Source organism: Copadichromis virginalis, linkage group LG11 (genome assembly GCF_057382275.1).
Source record: "Copadichromis virginalis isolate Kocher_CV1m ecotype Utaka linkage group LG11, C_Virginalis_male_GT1.1, whole genome shotgun sequence".
NCBI lineage: Eukaryota > Metazoa > Chordata > Actinopteri > Cichliformes > Cichlidae > Copadichromis > Copadichromis virginalis.
The window spans coordinates 29379313-29399472 of NC_140628.1; the positions used below are offsets into that span (position 1 = coordinate 29379313).

Here is a 20160-nt window from a genome sequence, read left to right on the forward strand (position 1 = left end):
AACATCAGTGGCTGTCCTAGCTTCATTCAGCAAGAGCCCACAGCGTAGCACTCGCCTCATGTCACTGGAGAGTGGCATTAAGTCAAACATGCCTTCAGCGGATATTAGCTACTCACAAATGGCACCCATACAAACTCCAGCTACTGCAGCATCTCAACGAGGATGACCCAGATCGGCACACAGAATTTGCAGAATGGGCAAAACAAAAACTGGAACAGGACCCTCAGTTCACGCAGAAGATTTTGTTCAGTGATGAGGCAAACTTTTATGTGAATGGTGAAGTTAACAAACAAAACCACCGCTATTGGTCTGACACTAACCCACATTGGATGGATCCCTCCAAGACTGTTGGAACAACAAAAGTGATGGTTTGGTGTGGTATATGGGGTACAACCATAGTGGGTCCATTCTTCATCAATGGAAACCTCAAGGCCACTGGATATTTGAAATTGCTATATGATGATGTGTTTCCCTCTTTATGCACTGAAGCTGGCACGTTCCCTGAGTTTTTCCAGCAAGATGGTGCGCCACCACATTATGGGTGCCAGGTCCGAGCATTCCTAGATGAACAGTTTCCTGGAAAGTGGATTGGTCATCGTGGGCCAGTTGAATGGCCCCCAAGGTCTCCCGATCTGACCCCCTTAGACTTTTATCTTTGGGGTCATCTGAAGGCAATTGTCTATGGTGTGAAGATACGAGATGTGCAGCACCTGAAACTACGGATACTGGATGCCTGTGCTGGCATTTCTCCTGCGGTGTTGCGATTAGTGTGTGAAGAGTGGGAGAAGAGGGTTGCATTGACAATCCAACACAATGGGCAGCACATTGAACACATTTTATAAGTGGTGAGAAACTTGTAAATAACTCATGAAAGAATAAAGTTACGTTGAAACTAGAGCTGGGCGATAGAACGATAACGATATGTATCGCGATATAACTTTTTCTCGATAGAAAAATTCAACTATCGCGATAGACCTCGCCGCTCTTGTCCTCTTAAAAAACAAAAAAACAAACAAAAAAAAAACCAGCCAATCCAAATTAAGTAGCGCAGAGCTGAACCAATCACAGCCGCAGCGTCACGTCACGTGACTTGTTACGTACAGCACAAGTGCCAAGCCGTTTGGGAAGCAGCCAGCCACCGTACCGCCCGGGTAATGGAGGAAATGAGTGTGCCGACTAGAAAAATCAACCGAGCGTTGAAGAAAATATAATCTGATCAAACATTATTCAGCTTTAAATATTGTTCAGCTTTAAAGTTACTGTGCAACTGTGTAATAAAAATGTGCTCACGACTTTGGCCTTGAGAGCGATAAGAAGCGATCGCCTCATCCTGCAGGTGAAAGATATCTGCAAGCGAAGAGACTAGAACACCCAAGGCCGATTTCCTTTTATGGAGTTGTTTTTCTGCTAATGCAGCACTTTCCTCACAACCCCCTCCTGTAAGTTTTAGAGAATATATACCCATCCTCACAGCAAATATTTGGAATCTTCTGATGTGAACTGTATTGAGAGGTTGTCTCTGTCTCAATAAAAGTTCACTGATTCCCCATCTGCTGCAGGTGTCCGGTTGTCTTCATTCTCCGCCAGCCTGGTTAAGTCAATTCCTCCTTAACATCTAAAAGAACCTATTTAATGAAGGAAGACGGGTTCACTTTGTGTTTAATATTATTCTATTGCTGTTGTTGTTTTTTTTATATCCTTCAATTGGCGTCACGAACAGGATCCGCTCCAGGTCAAACTGGAACGGGAGGGAGGACATCGGCCGTGGTCTGAGTGAACGGAGTTTGGACAAAAGCTGTGTACACACAAAAAACAAGGTAAGCAGACCTTTTATTTCTGCTATATTGAACATTATAAAAATACTTAGTGTCCAAACTCCTAGTAATTCATAACCAAAATTGTCTGGCTTACTTAAGGCTTGTTGAGAATCAGACAAGTGAATAAGAGATAAGTGAATAAGAAATAAGTGAATAAGTGAATAAAGATAAGAGTGAACTGAGGTCTGACCACGGTTGCAGCCGACGGGTTTGCTCTCCGGTGTCGGATACATACCTCAGCAGGTCTGGGACCTTGAAAGGGTTTATTAGTAACGCCTTTCTAAACAAATTAAAAGGTTAAAGGCCTTGAGAATATTTTTTAGTAATATTCTCTAAACTACAGAAGGGTTAGGAAGGCCCAGAGGACTTTATTAGAAAAGATCCTCTAAAACTTAAAAAAGAGAAGTACTGGTTGGAGTCCAAAGGACGGGTCCCTTTGATCAATAGGAGAAAACGGATCTCTTCTTAAAACCCCGATGATTTTAGTGTTTTAAATGTTTTGATGTTCTGTTTGATATTGGACACACATAAATACACGCTGAATGCTTGCTGTGGAACACTGGGCAGGACAGTTTGGTTCTCCGTTGTTCACAGATTACACAATTAAAGGAACTAGGTTCCTCTTTTGGTTAAAATAATACACCACACATAGAATTTTTTTACACATTTATTACATACATAAGGAGGGTAATGAGTGACTGCAGGTAATGTATGAAGTGTGAATGAGACGTGTGAACAAGGTGACAACCAACTAGCACCCCTATCAGGAAGCTCTAGGCAAGGTTACCCGCCAGACTCCGGTTTGGTAGAAGCCTGGTAACACCTGAAGGGATATTTCAGTGCTGACTCACCTTTAAAGCAGCGCCCCAGCTGATTAGTGCCTAACAGAGGCAGAAACCCAGCTGGCCCAAATTCTCCTTTAAGATCAATAAAAGAACACTCCTCCATTGACAGTAAAATGGATGGAGAATTAGATCGAGAAACTAATGATGATGGTTGGGGTCCCGGTGTTATTCTTAGCACATTGGGAGAACAATTAACATGTGTTGAGACAGTCATCAACTCCACACACCAGCCTAAAGAAGCAAAACAGCTGAAAGATGCTTTTAAATTAGTCAAAAAGTTAGGGGTAACCTCTTCTGGCATATGTCTATGCGGGCCCGTGTGTAAATAGAACATAAATTACCGGTGTGTGTAAATAAAGTGTAAAATAGTGGTATAAACTGTCTGTTGAATTTCTCCTGAGTGTTGAAAAAAAGGAAAAACTCTTTTCTGCTCTCTCTGAGAGAGGGGCTGTGTGTGTGAGACAGGAAGTGTGCATGCCCATAGAAGGAAAGAGATGAGGTAAACTCTGTGCAGATAGACCGAAGTAAAAAAAAAAAGGAAAAGGGTCTCTCTCTCTCTGTCTCTGTGAGAGAAAAAAGGTGGGGGCCGAGTGAGCCCGCGGGGCCGAGCGGGTCCGCGGGAGCGAGCGTGTATGCTGTATGAGGAAGAAGGGAGTGAGAGGGAGCGAGTGAAAAGAGTAATCGAGTATTTGGTGATTTTTTTTATTATTTCAGAGGCACTGGGTAAGAGTCTTGACTTTAGCTGTGAGAGTTGTGAAAAGAGCAGGTTTTTCTTTTGTTGTAGACTGTGAGTAATCGGTGTTTTTCTGCCTATTGTGCTGCGTGGAAGACACAGAAGTGTAGAAATGTTTGTGGTTTATCTTTGTTTGACGTTTTATATAGAGTTGGTTGATTCAGGGTGATTTCTCCCGTTTAAGGGAGGAGTTGCATTGTGGTTATGTTAAAGCTTTGCTGTAGGGGTATGTGTGTGATTTTGTGCTGGCTTCGCATGTTTAAATGGATGCATAGAAGTTTGTCAGTGAGAAATTGTTATGGTGGGGTTTTAAAGTTAGTAAAGAGTCAAACAACGCCCACTGTTTTAAAAAGGCCCAAAACATCATAAAAGACACCTCACATCCTGGCCACTCCCTGTTCGAACTGTTGCCCTAAGGCAGACGGTACAGGGCAATCAGAGCAAGGACTAATAGACTCAAACACAGCTGTTATCCAACTGCAATAACACATCTGAATACTACAAAAATGTCCACCATGCCACTCTTGTGTTAATCTATGCACGGTCTGAAGCATGACGGTGGGAATACTTAGTATTTTAAGTATTCTATCTATTTTATTGATTGAATTTTATTGTTTTTTTATATTTGATATTACTAGGGATGATGCAATGATCGGGGACCATTCTTAATGTCGTCGGTCTCATGACAATGACAATAAAGTTTTTGATTTTGATTCTGATTCTGAAATACACCCTCCTCAAGAGTTCAATGATTTAGGCAGTTATGTTTATACAAATACTAAATGTATGTTTAGTGTCTTCATACAGGTGTTTTTTCTTAACCTGGAAGCCTGAGTACGGCAGCAGAAGACAGGCCAAGCTTTGGCTAAAATTCACGGCTGGACACCAGAGTTGTCCTCACCCCTCCCGGTAAAACAAAAAAGAGAGAATGTAGTTTGAGGCGGGTTTTTCTCGCTGAACTGCTCTGGGTGCTGTGTCCCTGAATCTCACCAGTGTTAACCTCTGGCGGAAGACATGGAGAAAAGGAAAAGATGTTCCTGGTAAATCACTGAAACAAATAAAACCACACACAACCAGAGAAAGATATGAGAAGGGTGAGGAACAGACACATGTGCGTGTTAGAGAAATGCCTCGTTTGAGAAAAAGTTAAAGTAACCCATATACAGACGCACCCATACATGCAATGAAGAAACAGCTTACATACATGTGCACGTACATGCAAGGTTAAAGTAGCGACACTTAACATACACCTGTTTTTAAATGATATAGTTTATACATTACTGACAATTAAACGCTTTGGGTTGCAGGACAACAACGTAACGTCAAAAGACAAAGACACTGGTCTGAGGATTAAGTGAGGACACGACAAATTTAGTGGTTAAAAGGGTCGACTTGGGACATGTTTTTGTTGATTGTTTAAGACAAATGACTACTGAATGATAGGAAATTCCTTTTTAGGTTTCTAAACAGGATCTTAAGAATTTTAACACGTACCTGTGTTGTCCTGTCAACTTGAGGGGTTATGAGTTGATTATATGGTGAAAAAAAAAAAAAAAAAAAAAACAAAAAAGGGGGGAGACGAGATCTCGTTGTTTCTCCCCTCTCGGGATAACACAGCCAACACAGCACAGCCAACACAACATCATTTTCCTGTTCGCCTGTTTTGTTTTGTTTTTGTCTTTTCTGAGAGCCGAAGCTGACCTGGACTCCTACCCTCCCCTCTACCATCGTTGCCCTCTCCGCGACCATCTTTGACCCTTTGACCCCTGAAGGCCACAGCAGCTGGACTCACAACAACAACTTGAGGATGTCAACAGTGCTGCAAAAGAGTGATCTCATGCAGCAGAGACGGAGAGCACTAAACCTAAAGCCCGTTTCACTACACGGGGGAAATTCCCAGGCTGCGTCAGCTGACAGAGCTGTGACGAGACGCGCATTAAGCCCGGAGGAAAAGGGACGGTGAGCAGAAGGATGCTGACCTCTGAGAAGAGCCGAACAGCAGAGCTGCAGAAGGCCGTGGAGCAAAGTAAGCAAAAGGGTCAAGGTACAAGGAGAAGATGCAGGCAGCTGCAACAACGGATGAAAACAGACCCAAAGAGGAGGGGAGGACCCTAGGCCATGCGTCAGGCCGCTGGTTTACCTAAACTACAGAACAGGAAGGTGATGAACACAAACATATACCAACACACGAACACACACTTCTGCATGCGCCTACTTAGAATGAAGGGAAACACACACATGAACACTTATGCACTTGTTGAGGGAGTAAAAACTGATACATACCCATGCACTAAAATCAAAATGTTGATTTAATTTACTAAGAAGTGACACACAATGCTCCAGCTGCTGCAATGAAGAATGCTTTACTGACAAAGGCTCAATGCTGCACACAACAAAGTCAAATACAGAATTTGCTATAATAATAAGCCCAGAGGGCATTTGTGTGGTCTGGGGAGCAGAGTCCGGAGCGGTTTGGTTATGAAAATGATGCCCGTGCGAGATATCTGGGGCTTAAGGCCTCGACTTAATTGTTTACTCTACACTAAAAAGAAAAGAAAACACTCTGAGCAGTGGTGCAGAGTGAAAACGAGGAATTAACAGTGTGAGTTTTATTTCAGAGCGCCACGTCATTGTGATGGAGATTTAATAAAGGAGGAACACACGGACAAAGAAGAAGAGAAGGGGGGGCAGCCCTTGAACGCGATTGCCTGAGGCATTAAAGTTCTGTACTAAATTCTGGTTTCCAGTGTGAGAAAAGTCGCGCAGTGCCAGTAGTAGAGCTAGGTTGAGTGATGATTCTAAATTACTGTAAGTAAATCATCGTACACCGTTCAAGTTTCATGATAACGGGGATCTAGACTTTGTTGAACCCTAGGCAATTTGAACAGGTAAAAGTCGAGTGACCAAGTAGCAGTTGAATAAAAGTCATTGAATAAGTGTTGAAATAAACTGGCAGAATTAAGAGAATTAAAACATTTCAAGAGCTCAACTTACTTAATGGTTCAATTTTGTTTCACGAACGCAAAACATATAGGTTTATGAATATGAAAAGGTTGAGGTGGTGTTGATTTGACTCTGTGTAGGTTTAGGTTGGTATTTTTATTGATGGGAAGAATATTCAGTGACAAGTCCTAAGACCCGGCCGTCTGCATTTTGTTTTTGTTATTTTTCATTTTATTTTGTTTTATGTTTACTGATTTTTGTTTGTGAATCTTTTCTTTAAGCAGATCTGCACATCGGAAATTACAAGCATTACACGTCGGCGAGAAAATTGTTGTAAGTGAGTTTCTCCGCATTGAAATGGGTTCTGGAGGAAACACTTGTGGGGACAATTAGAAACGAGAGTCCCTGTTTAAAAAAGGATTCAGCGAGGTAATCCAAACTCAAGTTCTTGTTTCTTTTTGAGATGACGTCATTTTGCTGAGTGTGGAAACTAGATGCGACGACAGGTTTCACTATCAGCAAAGAACGGATGAATGGATGAAAGACCGGGAATAAAAACAAACGGACTGACTGGTAAAAGATGACAAGACTTGACCATGACTCAAGGTTAACCACCTCCACCTAGATAGGATAAAAGGGTGGATGAATTTATGTGGGTTTCTTTTACAGGAGTAGAAGGATGACAAAATATTCGAGGATGAGTGAACCTGTAAATGCCATTTTTGTGTCTTGTGTTGCTTACAGAGGTAACTGCGCAGCGTTACCATTTACATTTTCTTCCCTACAGGGTTACAGTTTTAATGTTTTTCTATTACAGGATTTCTGGGCGAATGTGTGAAGAAACGGTGTTTATGGGTTAGGAGTTGGGGATGCTATTACACTGTATTCTGGTGAGAGTGTTGGGGGAGACACACCCTGTCTTGAAGACTGTGATTCTTTTACAGGAAATGTTTTATAGCACCTATGGAATGAGGATGCCTGACTACGGTCAATGTGCTGCTAATGTTTGCTTTGCTTTGGTGAGAGGGGTGCAGTAGAAAACAGACAAGTGACATGAAAACAAGTAATAATAACAAAGAACAAATTTGGGGACAGTTTGACCTAGAGCCCACTAACTGGCCATTAGGGGCTCTCGCTCTCGCTCTCTCGCTCTCTCTCTCTCTCTCTCTCTCTCTCTCTCTCTCTCTCTCTCTCTCTCTCTCTCTCTCTCTCTCTCTCTCTCTCTTGGAATAACATTGCCCAAAGGGTGAATAAAGCAAATTGTGGCAATAATAGTGATTTAATGATTGGAGAAACCTGAACATGATACTTGTCTGTTGAGCTGAATCGTTTATTACTCTTATGATTTTCCGGTGGGACTATGAAGATTTTTTGGTACAGATTGCAGGTTGTTGCTCTTTAACTCCTAGAACACGCCCTTGGCGAGGTGGGGGGAACTGGACCACCTTTCTCTGCCCCATCATCCTCTATTAGAAGACATCCAAGCTAAGTAAACATGTCTTGGCCCTTTCCCCCTGAAATGACAGGCAGGCAAAGATGTTGCGTCTTTGTTTGCTTCCTGGCCTGATCGTGAGGGTGACGAAAATTATCGTCTTTCTCTTGTTTAAATGCTTCTAGAATGGTTGTTTCTCTGTGGTGTTTTATATTAGGCTTGTTATTAATTGTTTCCCTCACCCACTTCCTCTTGAAGGATATATCTGGTTGAACTGTGTCTGGTCGGGTTGTGAGGGTTAAGCGATGTTCTCAGGGTCTCCGGACTTAAGCCTGAGCGAATGTGTACTCCCACCACTGGATATAAATTGTTTTATTCCACACCCCTTCCTCACGTTTTACCATATTCACTTTTGAATGTCCTTAGCAGTTACCGTTCTGAGTTTATTTTACGGTTGATTTATTCTTTCACATTTTCACGTTTATATCTCTCATTATTATAGTATACTCTGTACTCTCCACATTTTTATCATTACTTATGCTTTTTGGTTGCTGGGTTACGGGAGCTGTACTGTTAATTTTGTGTCACTACCCTGGTTGCACTGACTCGTTGTATCCTTTTGTGCAGAACAGCTGTTACTGCTTTCATCGGGAACCGAGACTGCTTGCAGCCGACCCCTGGGCAGGGTGGTGCCTGGACTCTTTTCTCCTCATCTGCAATGACAGATAAAGACAAATGATAAGACCCGAGGAGTTTTTCGAGCCAGGCTTCGACACGTCTCTGTGTTCCTTTGATTGTTACTTATTTTTGTGTGTTGACCCATTTAAGATGGGTCAAAAGGGGGATTTGAAGAAAATATAATCTGATCAAACATTATTCAGCTTTAAATATTGTTCAGCTTTAAAGTTACTGTGCAACTGTGTAATAAAAATGTGCTCACGACTTTGGCCTTGAGAGCGATAAGAAGCGATCGCCTCATCCTGCAGGTGAAAGATATCTGCAAGCGAAGAGACTAGAACACCCAAGGCCGATTTCCTTTTATGGAGTTGTTTTTCTGCTAATGCAGCACTTTCCTCACAACCCCCTCCTGTAAGTTTTAGAGAATATATACCCATCCTCACAGCAAATATTTGGAATCTTCTGATGTGAACTGTATTGAGAGGTTGTCTCTGTCTCAATAAAAGTTCACTGATTCCCCATCTGCTGCAGGTGTCCGGTTGTCTTCATTCTCCGCCAGCCTGGTTAAGTCAATTCCTCCTTAACATCTAAAAGAACCTATTTAATGAAGGAAGACGGGTTCACTTTGTGTTTAATATTATTCTATTGCTGTTGTTGTTTTTTTTATATCCTTCAGCGTGACCGAAGGTTACCGAAGAGAAAACAGATGATGGTTCCAATGCCGGAGAGATTGTCGAACGGAAGAGCCATAGAAGTTCCGTAGTGTGAAGGTATTTCGGCTATTTCAAGTCTGACAAAAAACAGAGTAGCGTGCACTGTAAATTGTGCCGAAAGCAAGTCTGGAAATACAATAAACTGGTGCATGCTCAGGCTACGTCCACACGTACCCGGGTATTTTTGAAAACGCAGATCTTTCTATGCGTTTGCACCTTTCGTCCACACGTAAACGGCGTTTTTGGTCACTGAAAACGAAGATTTTTAAAAACTCAGTTTTTGCATTTACGTGTGGACTAGAACAATGGAGAAAACGCAGCGTCAAAGGTGTGTGCATTTTTTGACGTCTACAACACTATTACTGTTAATTCTACTCTCTGCAGTGTTTAAATGCTTACATATACACACAGTTACTGTCCGTCCACACATACGACTCGGTTCTGCTTCTATGCCTCAGCTTTGTTTACTTTTTCCCACCGAGGCTTCTAGACTTCTGATTGGCCAACATTTCTGCACGGTTAGGAATCTAGCTCCACCTGCTGCTTTGGCATGTTCATAGCAGCGTAGCTGCCTTTATGTGTGGACGGGATTATTTTTAAAAACGAAAACGGAAAATCTCCGTTTTCAAAAATACCCGTGTACGTGTGGACGTAGCCTCAGTCTCTGACTGGAAGCGCTAATTCGTCATTCGGCTTTTGTCAGACTAAAGTAACTGTTAAAACTGTTTGAAAAGCTAAGCTATACAACAAGGAGAGATTGAGAATTTCCTTTTAGTTCTCAGTTTATTTGATATTGACAAAAGTTAGTCAGTTTTGTCTGTTCTGTAAAACAAACTAAGATTTATTTTTAGAATTAATATTTTGTTTCTAAGTGGAATTGACAATTTAGTAGTCTGTTTCGTTTGTTCTATTTTGAAACTTAAATGCTTTAAGATAAGATAAGAGATAAGATAGAACTTTATTAATCCCTCGGGTGGGTCCTCTGGGAAATTCGATTTCCAAAAAAGCACAGCACCGACAGAAGTTACAGTTACAGAATGTTATATATATATATATATATACACACACACACACACACACACATATATATATAAATACAGAGACAAATATAAATAAAATATACAAAGGGGATAAATAGAATAAATAGGAATAAAAAATAAAAATACAAGTGAATTGCACTTTAGCGGCTGCCTTTTGTGTAGTTTGCAATATTTGCATTTATTTATCTGAAAAAGTCTCATGTTCCTTAAGTACATCTACCCTGTTGAACTTATTATGGGAAATAAATTTTTAAATAAAAACAAGCTGCTGATTATTTCACATTTTACTTGTGAGCAACGGCACATTTAAATCTTACAAATATAGTTATTTGGCTCATATCGTGATTGATATCGTTATCGCCTGAAATGAAAAAAACATATCGTGATATGAAAAAATCTTATATCGCCCAGCTCTAGTTGAAACCAAGCACACCATTGTTTTTCTTGTGACATTACCAATAAGTTTGATGTGTCACATGGCCCTCTTCCTATTGAAAAAACGAAAGTTGTATCCAAGATGGCCGACTTCTAATTGGCCACCATGGTCACCACCCATCTTGAGGAGTTTGCCCCCTCACATATACTAATGTGCCACAAACAGGACTTTAATATCACCAACCATTCCCATGTTATTACGCTGCCCACCCTGTACATTGAAGTTTCTTAAGTTATCTACAGGCTGGGTGGATAGAAAGAAAAAAGCCCCACATCAAACAAATGTGCTTTTTTTTTTTTTCTTTTTGCGCTCCTGTGCTACAATCAACTGATTTCAGTTCCTAGAGGAGGAAAAAAGGTTGAGAGATCTGCAGAGAGACATTTTGATATTACTTTTATTTTTACTGCACAAAATGACAAGAGCGCAATGGCAAAGCGCAAACTGCATCCAGGGCAGAAGCAGCCGCATTAAGCGGGATTTATTGTAGTTTGTTGGGAGAGTGCAGGTGTTCGACTGCCCAATGTTGATTGGTTGAGAACGATACACACACACACACACACACACAAAAGAAAAAAAATCTTCAAAGATCAAAAATTAAATAATGAAAAACACAGACAGTGGTCGCAGGGACACTTTTCAGTGTTTTCAATGCTCATGGACCAGTAGTAACACCAGCAAGATTGGCCCAAAGACTGGTCACATACTTTGTACACTGTCTCCATCTGACAACAGAGCTCACTGCATGTATACGGAAAGCGGACAGCGAATGCACTCTCTCTGCTCTACCATAAATTCTGCTTTTTATTGCTAGAAAAACTTCAGCTCTTTGCAAGCATCTGCACAGACAGGATGCTACAAAAAGCTACCACGGATCCCAGAGTAATGACAAAGCTCATTAATGGAGACCACAGTAGCCAGACCTTTAACTTCCAACAGGTAACGTAGGTTTTCTGTAGGGCAGGACATGCAAATGGGCATAATCCTGAGATGATTAACTAAGCATTTCGGTGTCCGCGAGCTTGCTAAGGTCCACTCTTTACAGATGTCCATTCGCCTTGTTCATGATAATACAAGCACTGACTATTAATGTTAAGCTAGCCAAAAACCCAGAGTGATAATAAAGCTTGAGTGAATGCCGACCTCAGCCCAGCAGCCAGACCCTGAACTTCAACAGGTAACAAATGGATAAACAGTCAGGCTGCGGCCTCTGTTCATCCATCCACCTGTTCATGTTTCTAAAGTAGAATCACTTTAAGGTTTTTAAGATCTCTTTGTGCTGGTTTTCATCTTTGCTTTGTGCTTTCAGCATTGGGTTCATACCTTAATACTAAGAGAAGCACCGTATGTGGGTCCTCATTGGAATCGGGATTTTCATTGGTGTGTGGGACTTTAGCCTATAGGTTAATATTGTTCAATGGTAATTATGAGACAATGAGTTCCAGGTCATTTTATGGAGAAAGTGATGTAACAAGTAGTGTACTATGTGTAACAATTACTTTTTTGAGTAATGGCTCCAACACCAATCACAACAAAAAGGGGAAATACCTCCAACGTGTGCAAACATTTGATCACACAACACATAATTAATTTGCACGAATGTGATGTCTTTTATATGCTGGTTAGCATTGGTGAAGACTCTCAAAATGGAACCAATGAGAACCAAATAAGAATCGATAAGATGATCGATAAGGAATCACATTGATAATGTCATCCAAATCGCTAAATCCTTATCAATTCGCATCCCTCCTGAGGTGTTATGTAAAGACTTCATTAGCAGTTTTTGTGGCTTGAAAGTGCTAAACCTATTACAATAAAAATAAAATTTGTTGTTAAAATTATTCATGGATAGTAATGAAGTAATGAAGAAGTGAAAACTATATGCCTCATGTCTATTCGTGTTAATGCTATGTTGCTATACCCGATTTAATCCAGAAGAGGGTGCAATGCAATTTGCATTAGGACATTGTCACCTGCCCTATCTATGGCCACATGCCAACTAGCCCTTTAAGTGACTACTGTCTGCAACATAAAATGACTAATAAAGCTCAAACCATGTATCAGTAGTCTGGTCCAACTTTACACAAGTCTTTTTGTTTTTAATTTTTATTACATCCATATCTTATTAGTTCAATTAAACGTGAAATCAGGTATTTTCTGAATTTTTTTTCATAAAGATCAAAATGTTGATTCAAAGCTTTCTTTACACTTCAAGAAATTCGATTCTAGTAGGCTAAAGTTTTCATACTTTGTGACCAGAGAAACTTATCTCAGTGGTGGCTGTGGACCTACTTGTTAAGTGCAAATATAGTCAGATTTCAAATACACACACATGCACACTCACACACCACACAAATTTTAATAATGTTCTATATCAATTTCAAATAGATCTGAAAGCAATGTGCATAAGAAAAAAAAAAAACCACAACGCTGGACTTTTTTTTACCAGCAGCAAACAGAACTGATGCCAGCTTTCGCAAGAACTATTTGATACTAGCATGTATGAAGGGCAAGTTTTACGTGGTTGTGATGATGGTGCCTTCACAGTGTTTATGGTACATTACACAAGTGTGGCTCAGTTCCAAGGTAGGGTATTTCATAGAGACTTTGGTCTGGAGAGGCGCCATTCAGTATTCAGTTTATACAGCCGGGAGACTGAGGAATGTTCTCTGTTCATTTTCATACACATGAAATTGGAACTGACTGAATGCTATAAATGATTTTTGGAAATTGGAATTTTCTTTCTTCTTTAAGTTTAAAATCTAAGCCAAAAATCGAAGGACAAAATAATCTTCTCCGTTTTACATAGTTTCTTCAAACTGGGAAGAACAGATATAGCTAAACTCTTCATTTAATTTAAATTCCAGCTGTTGCAGTTACAGACAGATATTTTGTCTGTAACTACAGATGTCTTAAACATTTTGGTCTTTTGACTAAATATAACCTTTTTATTTTGCAAACCTTTCAAAGCATTAAAGTGGTATTAACATTTGCTGTGCCTTGAAAGGCACTGTGTTAAAATATAAGACCATTTCTGGATGTATGGCAACAGTCTCTTTGCCTTTCTCTGCACCTTGTGCTCCTTTTCAATGATTGTGGGATATATTCTGTCTTTCTGTCCTCAGAATGACTGTAGGATATATTCAGTATGTCCTCACATTTGTCTACAGTGGCTGAAAACTTTATTGCTACATTTTATTGCTGCTAAACTAAGCTGAACTTGCTAACTTCTTTGTGTTATTTGCATGAAAAGTTTTGGTCAGACACAACCAGCACAAAGAATTGATTGGAAAAACATTATTCAGACTTTGCATTCAACCAGAAAAGCACTGATCATCCATTTACCATATATGATAGATGGACCACAATTTATGAGCAGCAGGAAAATCCACAGGCTTGGAAGGCTTACAAGCAATTTTAAACCAATAAACCCCCTGACAGGATACATGTGCAGCTTAAAACAGAAAAAAAATTGCTTACCAGAAAGTAGAACATCCAGTAATTTTATTAACGTTATATCAACCACTTATTACTTCTTTACCACCCATGTTTGTTACGTTAACAGTTACTTCCTTTGTTCTTTTCTCATGCAGGCACAAAATACATAAAAGTAGCTCTAAACGTTTTACTTAAGGGATTCTGATTCAGAGAGATGTTTATATTACAGCACACACACATTTTTATAGACCCATAAAAAATAAGAAATGTTGAAATGATGACGTGAGTATCTGGAGTGAGAACACTTGACACATAATTTGAAAATTTCTCTTATGTGACGCAACTTGTTGATCTTCTTGCTGTGTTTCGTGGCAGAGACGGTTTGCCTATTACATTGTAAAGATATTGAGAGCCAACCGTTAAAGTAACAGCATTTGTCTTTAAGGCAGATATTTAATCAGCTCATCCATCTCTGTAGTTTATAACCAAGAACAATGGAGTCGTGGGGAGATGGGCATCAGCGGATAGCATTAGAGCACCTGTGTTTAATAAGGTTAGCACCAAACTTTGCACAGAATGATATCTCAGTCCCAGCATGTGTTTTACAGATTTGATATTTTCATCAAAGTAAATGATGAGATGTCCACTGAAAAAAATGACCTATCCTTTCAAAGTGATTAATTGTGCAAAAAGCATCAAAAGAAGAGGAGATGATTTAAGTCCAAAACAGAGAATAGACCTGAGTAACAGCTGCCTGAATCTTTTTTGATTTATCAAATGATCTTCCTTAAGAGGGCACACATATTAAGAGGGCACACACATTACTCCTAAAAATATGTTGCGTTGATCATGTGCAGTTTAAATAAAAGCATACTAGTGAAAAAAGTTACATAAGAATCGGGAGCAGAGAATAAAATGCAAAAAAACACCCCTCAGTAAGCAGTAAACTTTGTTTTAAAGCGATGTTTTTGTTGGAAAACTGTGAAAAACTAACAAGCTCACAACAGTAACAAATTTACAGGTACTCGTAAATCAGTGCCACCCAAAAACTACCAGGTTGTTTTATCATAAACAGTACAATTAAGCTATTATTTCTTCAGTGTTTCTCACTGAGGCTGTAATGTGCGGTAATTTCCTTTAAATCCCTTTGCATCCCCACACCACTTGCTGAGAAACACCAGATGTACAAGATTCATAGTGGAGAAAGTCACTCAGGTTACTCTTTTTTTAAAGTAAAAATCTACACAGTAAGACAGGAATCAGTAAAATAGTGTTAGTGTGACAGATGCTGTTTCACAAATCAGCAGCAGTGCACTGAAGCGCTCCATAACTGTTCATGTGAATGCGTGCATTTGTGGATAATATTTCAGCCTGGCTCACTTTCTGAGTCCCTGCTCTGAGTCAAAATTTGGAACAGCAGTTAGATGACAGAGTACAGACTTTAGTGGGCCTAACTAAACAAAAAAGTGAAAAGGGAAGGCCTAAAGGGCACTTCTTCTTATAGTTTTGACGTTGAGAGTGTTTGGTATAGAAAGCTACCATATCTATTACTAAAGTTTGCTTGTGTATTGAACACAGGACCATTTAGTTGATGTTATTCCAGAATAATTTCCCGAATATTAATCTCTATCAAAATAGGGTAGATAAGACATTTTGAAATTTTGAGATTCAGGTAACCATTTCTGACTCTTATCAGCAATTTACTTTTGTTTTTAGATAATACTACTGAAGACTTACAAAGTCGCCAGTTTAAAAAGATTTCAATCAGAAACGAAACGTGAGAACCATGAATTAAAAGACAAATGAAAAGCTAGTGTTGGAAAATCCCAGCTGGTGATGAAGTGATGGAATATGCTGCTTTATAAAAGAATATGCTTCACTAATGCATAATAATCTCTCTCTGTTTATTTGCACCAAATCTAAATCTTCCACTTATTTTGTTAACAGCTTGTCATGGCCACATTTTCACAGTTGTTTCACACCAAATGAATCATCGCATAATCTGTTGGCAAAAGTCTTTGGGAGTCTCTTGCGGAGCCCTCTAATGAATAGTGTTTATGAGTGCTAATCTGTGGCATGTAAACTACCATTTTTGCTAGAGATAAGCCACAATAAGGTGAATACATTTTTTCAGTGTATTCCACGCAGGCTGTACGCTGTCAGTCTGACCTTCAGTTTGAGTTATAGTATAAATACAAGGAAATTTTTCTTTTTTGTTTGCTACAAGTTTAGTTTTTTTATGTTGAAGAAAATCCACATAATTAGAAAACATTTACAGGTTTTAACTGGCAGTTCATACATAATCACTTCATCATTGACACTCAACCCTGAATCATTTCTGATGCCTGTGAAAAAGGAAAAAGACCTTGACTACTTTACTGCCAGGCCTCCAGGTGAAGTTAGTAACTGAATGTGGTTTATGGAAAAATGAAGTTTTACAAGAAGTAATTTTGTTATTTAAAACTGCTACTTAATCACTTTTGGTTAGCATTTTGCCCTATGAGATTGATATCTCTTGCAACACATGTGGCAACTATTACAGGGAAAATGGCCTAAGAGGTCTAAATAACCACAATTTGAAAGGATTTTAATGGAACAAAACTAAGGGTAAACCATATCACATGACTGATCTAACAGAGACAGGATTGTGTCTTAACATATTACATGGAAACTGAGGATTAGAGAGGAGCTCTTGAAACAGTCTTAAGAAAGAAAAGATAAATCAAGCCTATCTGTCTTCCCTAGTGGCTAAATACAGTCTTGCATGACACATAAAGTGTGCCAAAAAAGCTAAGAATGCAAGTTATCCCATGCTGTTTAACGGAACAATAAAATTGTTACCTTGTGATAAGAAAAAACTGTGTCGAGAGTTTCTCAGAAATGTAACGCTAATCTTAAGTAAAGGCAAGAATGCTTCCCGTCCTGCAATCCTGATGAACCAAATCTCTCTGGTTGTTGCCTCAGCACTTGTTCATAGAAGCTGGCTATAAATCCATCACAAGTTTTTCCAAGTCAAACATGAATTTCTCACTCCAAAGAGCAAAGAAGAGCCGTCATGAAGCACTAAGACTTTACATCCGATTAGCAGAAACTTGATTATTCATGCAAACGCGGGTTTTACGTTTACTACACAGTTTCAGCAGTGAAACCAGGGGTTTTCTATGATATAAACTTGAAGGGTCAGTTCAAAATACATGTTGCTTGGCAAGGTTTGCATGGGTCCTATGCCATAATGCTACTTGCCAACAGTCTTCCCCACTTGAATTGAAATAGTGTTCACTGGAGGTGGGCACCACCAAGCCTCTCTCTTTTCACTGATTGTTTGTGTGTGGTTTACCCAGCAGCTTGTCTCTTGCGTTTATCTGCTGCCTTTTCAGTTAGATAGGGACAACAGAGGAGGCTATTTGGACTGAGGTCTGTGTCACCACATGGATATGGTTGCCACTGCTGAGGTCATGCTATGAAAGGAAAATGGAGCACTACTGTTTCCCCTAAGCACTTTGAAACACAAGTGATTACGCTGACTGATCTGTCCAAAGGACCCTGGATGGTGAAGATCAAAGGCAGGCTGCAGACCACCTTGAACTTCTTTTGGCAGTAGACCTGGTTTGTAGGGGAAGGAGACGCTCTGGGAAAAGGAGCAGAAGCACTGTGCCTCTCATTCCCATCCTGATCTTCGTGAGAACACTGGCTCTTTGAGTAAGGATCCTCCCTTACTTCCAATGTGTTTTCTCTAAGCTTTCAGTGTCACATTTAAATCTATGAAGATGAGTGATTGGGGAAAAGAGGCCTCAGTTCAAAGATAAATCGGAGAACTCAGCATGTAAATCCTTGCTTCACTAATTCACTGCCTTACTCTTGCACAACCTAAGTAGACTAGTAATAAATTAGGTGGGCCACCACAATTAAGCAGTTGATCTCTTTGGCCTTGGCATTGTGGTAAGTCTTCCTTCACCATGAAAGCTGAATGAAACTGTTAGAAAGGCATAGAAAGGCCACTGGGAATTTAAAGAAAATGCATAGCTAAATGTTATATGTTATATCCATGCTCTGCACTCACTGAATTAAAAAAAAAAAAGGTATATGTTATGCAGCAATAATTCTGTACCTATTACATATATGGTGGTTTCTTAATCTGTCTTCATTTCTTAACTGTTGTATATTGCAGTTTCCCTAAAGTTCATTTAATTCTCTGTAAAATAAGAAATATGGAACATCACAGAGGGATGTAACAAGAGTAAGTAAAATGCTGGAACAATTAACTCCTAAATTCCTATCTGTGGGCCAGTAATGTGGTTTGGCCAACACATTACCCCTCTTTCTACCCATGACAAACATATGCATGTGTCCTGCAAGACACATTTGGTGCTGAGTTGTAGGGTGGGTCTAAATGGCACAAACTCTTTACAAACCAGTTAAAAAGAAAAGAAGAAAAAATTAAATATTTATCTCACACTAAAAGAAAGAAAAAGGCAATCAGGCAGTTGCAACATTTAAATTACTCATCTAAATACAATTTAGTCTTGTGCTTTTCACATATTCTTGAAGCATGTTAAGTCTTTTAGAGTTAATCATGTCGAACTGAAAGAAAGTCATTATGCTTTCTCCAGAAGCTCCGCCCTCTGGAAAGGTGTTTTGGAGAGAAAAGGGCTGCATTAGCGCCATGCTAGCCAAAAATGCCATGATATGGAGCTAGTGAGACATCTTAAAGACCTGGCTTTCCTTTCATTTTGTTGAATAGTAAATAGTATTAGAGGCTATGTGTTGGTAACATTATTTCTCACATTCTCACCAAAGGAAATTGTTTACTTATTACACGACCGAACCTACATCTTCCAGAAGTTACACACAGTAACACTGGCGGATCTGTAACAGTTTAAAACAAAAACAAGTTCATTAAAATAAAAATACAGTGACTTTACTTATAGTCAGTTTTACCGTTGGTATTTAGTATAACTTGTTATTTCTTGTGTTTCTTTCTTATATAAGATTTCATATTTACCCTGGTGACAGGTCTTGAAGTCCATCTAGAAAGGCTTCTAGTTTGCTTTAGGTGCTATATAGTGGTTCTATGTAGTGGTTCTATACTGGGCTCTTGTATATTACATGTTTTATATTTTTCTGTGAATTTCTAGAGAGTTAAAAGCTATTTTAACAGAAATTGGTTTAAATGGGTTATGAATAATATTCTAAGCCTGATATATAGTTTATAGAACACCTTACTCTACCATTCACTTGCTAGTTGACTCTAGCTAGAGTCTTGATGCCATCATAGTTTTCATTTGGTGCACAGCTGAAACCTCTAATACATAGTTATGACATTTTACTATCTTCACATTCAAGGATCCACTTTTTTCACATTCAAGGATCCACTGTGAGATCCTTTCACACACAAAGAACTCACAGAATATTGTACATCCCACAAACAAATGCCTGTTACAAACCAGAGGACATTAGGATTGTCCTTTGGTCTTACAAGAGTCAGATAACTATGGGTGTAAGCTACTGCTGTGTTATTTAGACTGCTGCACACTTACTTTGTCCCTTAGAGTACTCTTCCAAGTTCAAGGATACCTTTGAGGGACTACAGCTGTTGTCCAGCTGGTCTTTGAGCTGCAACAAACTTTCAAAGGCAACAAATTTTCAAAGAAAACATTAAAGACTGAGCAGGCCAAGTCATGCTTTACTACTTCACTATGAGATATTTTACTAATTTCAAATCCTTTTGCCACAGCATAGTATCTTCACAATGGATATTAAAATCACAAAATCCTAAGCTGATTTTTGACATAAAGATACCTCAAGGATTTTGGTTGGCATTAGAAGTCCAGCAGTATGTACTTCAGTGCTGTGTTATATAACATTTCAAAGAAGTAAGTTCTTTGTCTCACCTGGTTTTTGTGTTAAATTAAAGTCCAGTTTTCTAACTATTGACAAATTACAGATAGAAGTATGCTTTTGTTTATGGCCTAACTGGTTTTAACAGGCTTAGAATTGATATTCTATTAGATTGTATTAGTTAAACAAGTACATGGTAACTAATGCATATCAAACAGTGGGTTAGCAAATATATAATATAATTATTAAG

The 20160-nt window shown here is 39.3% G+C and overlaps 1 long non-coding RNA gene across 1 annotated transcript; it reads left to right on the forward strand.

Annotated features, from left to right (window-relative positions):
• Positions 1-1199: 1199 nt before the first annotated feature.
• Positions 1200-7553, forward strand: LOC146698990 (uncharacterized). The gene is made up of 2 exons (XR_014922739.1): positions 1200-1591; positions 1721-7553. It is a non-coding gene; the product is annotated as an uncharacterized LOC146698990 (long non-coding RNA).
• The last annotated feature ends 12607 nt before the right edge of the window (positions 7554-20160 follow it).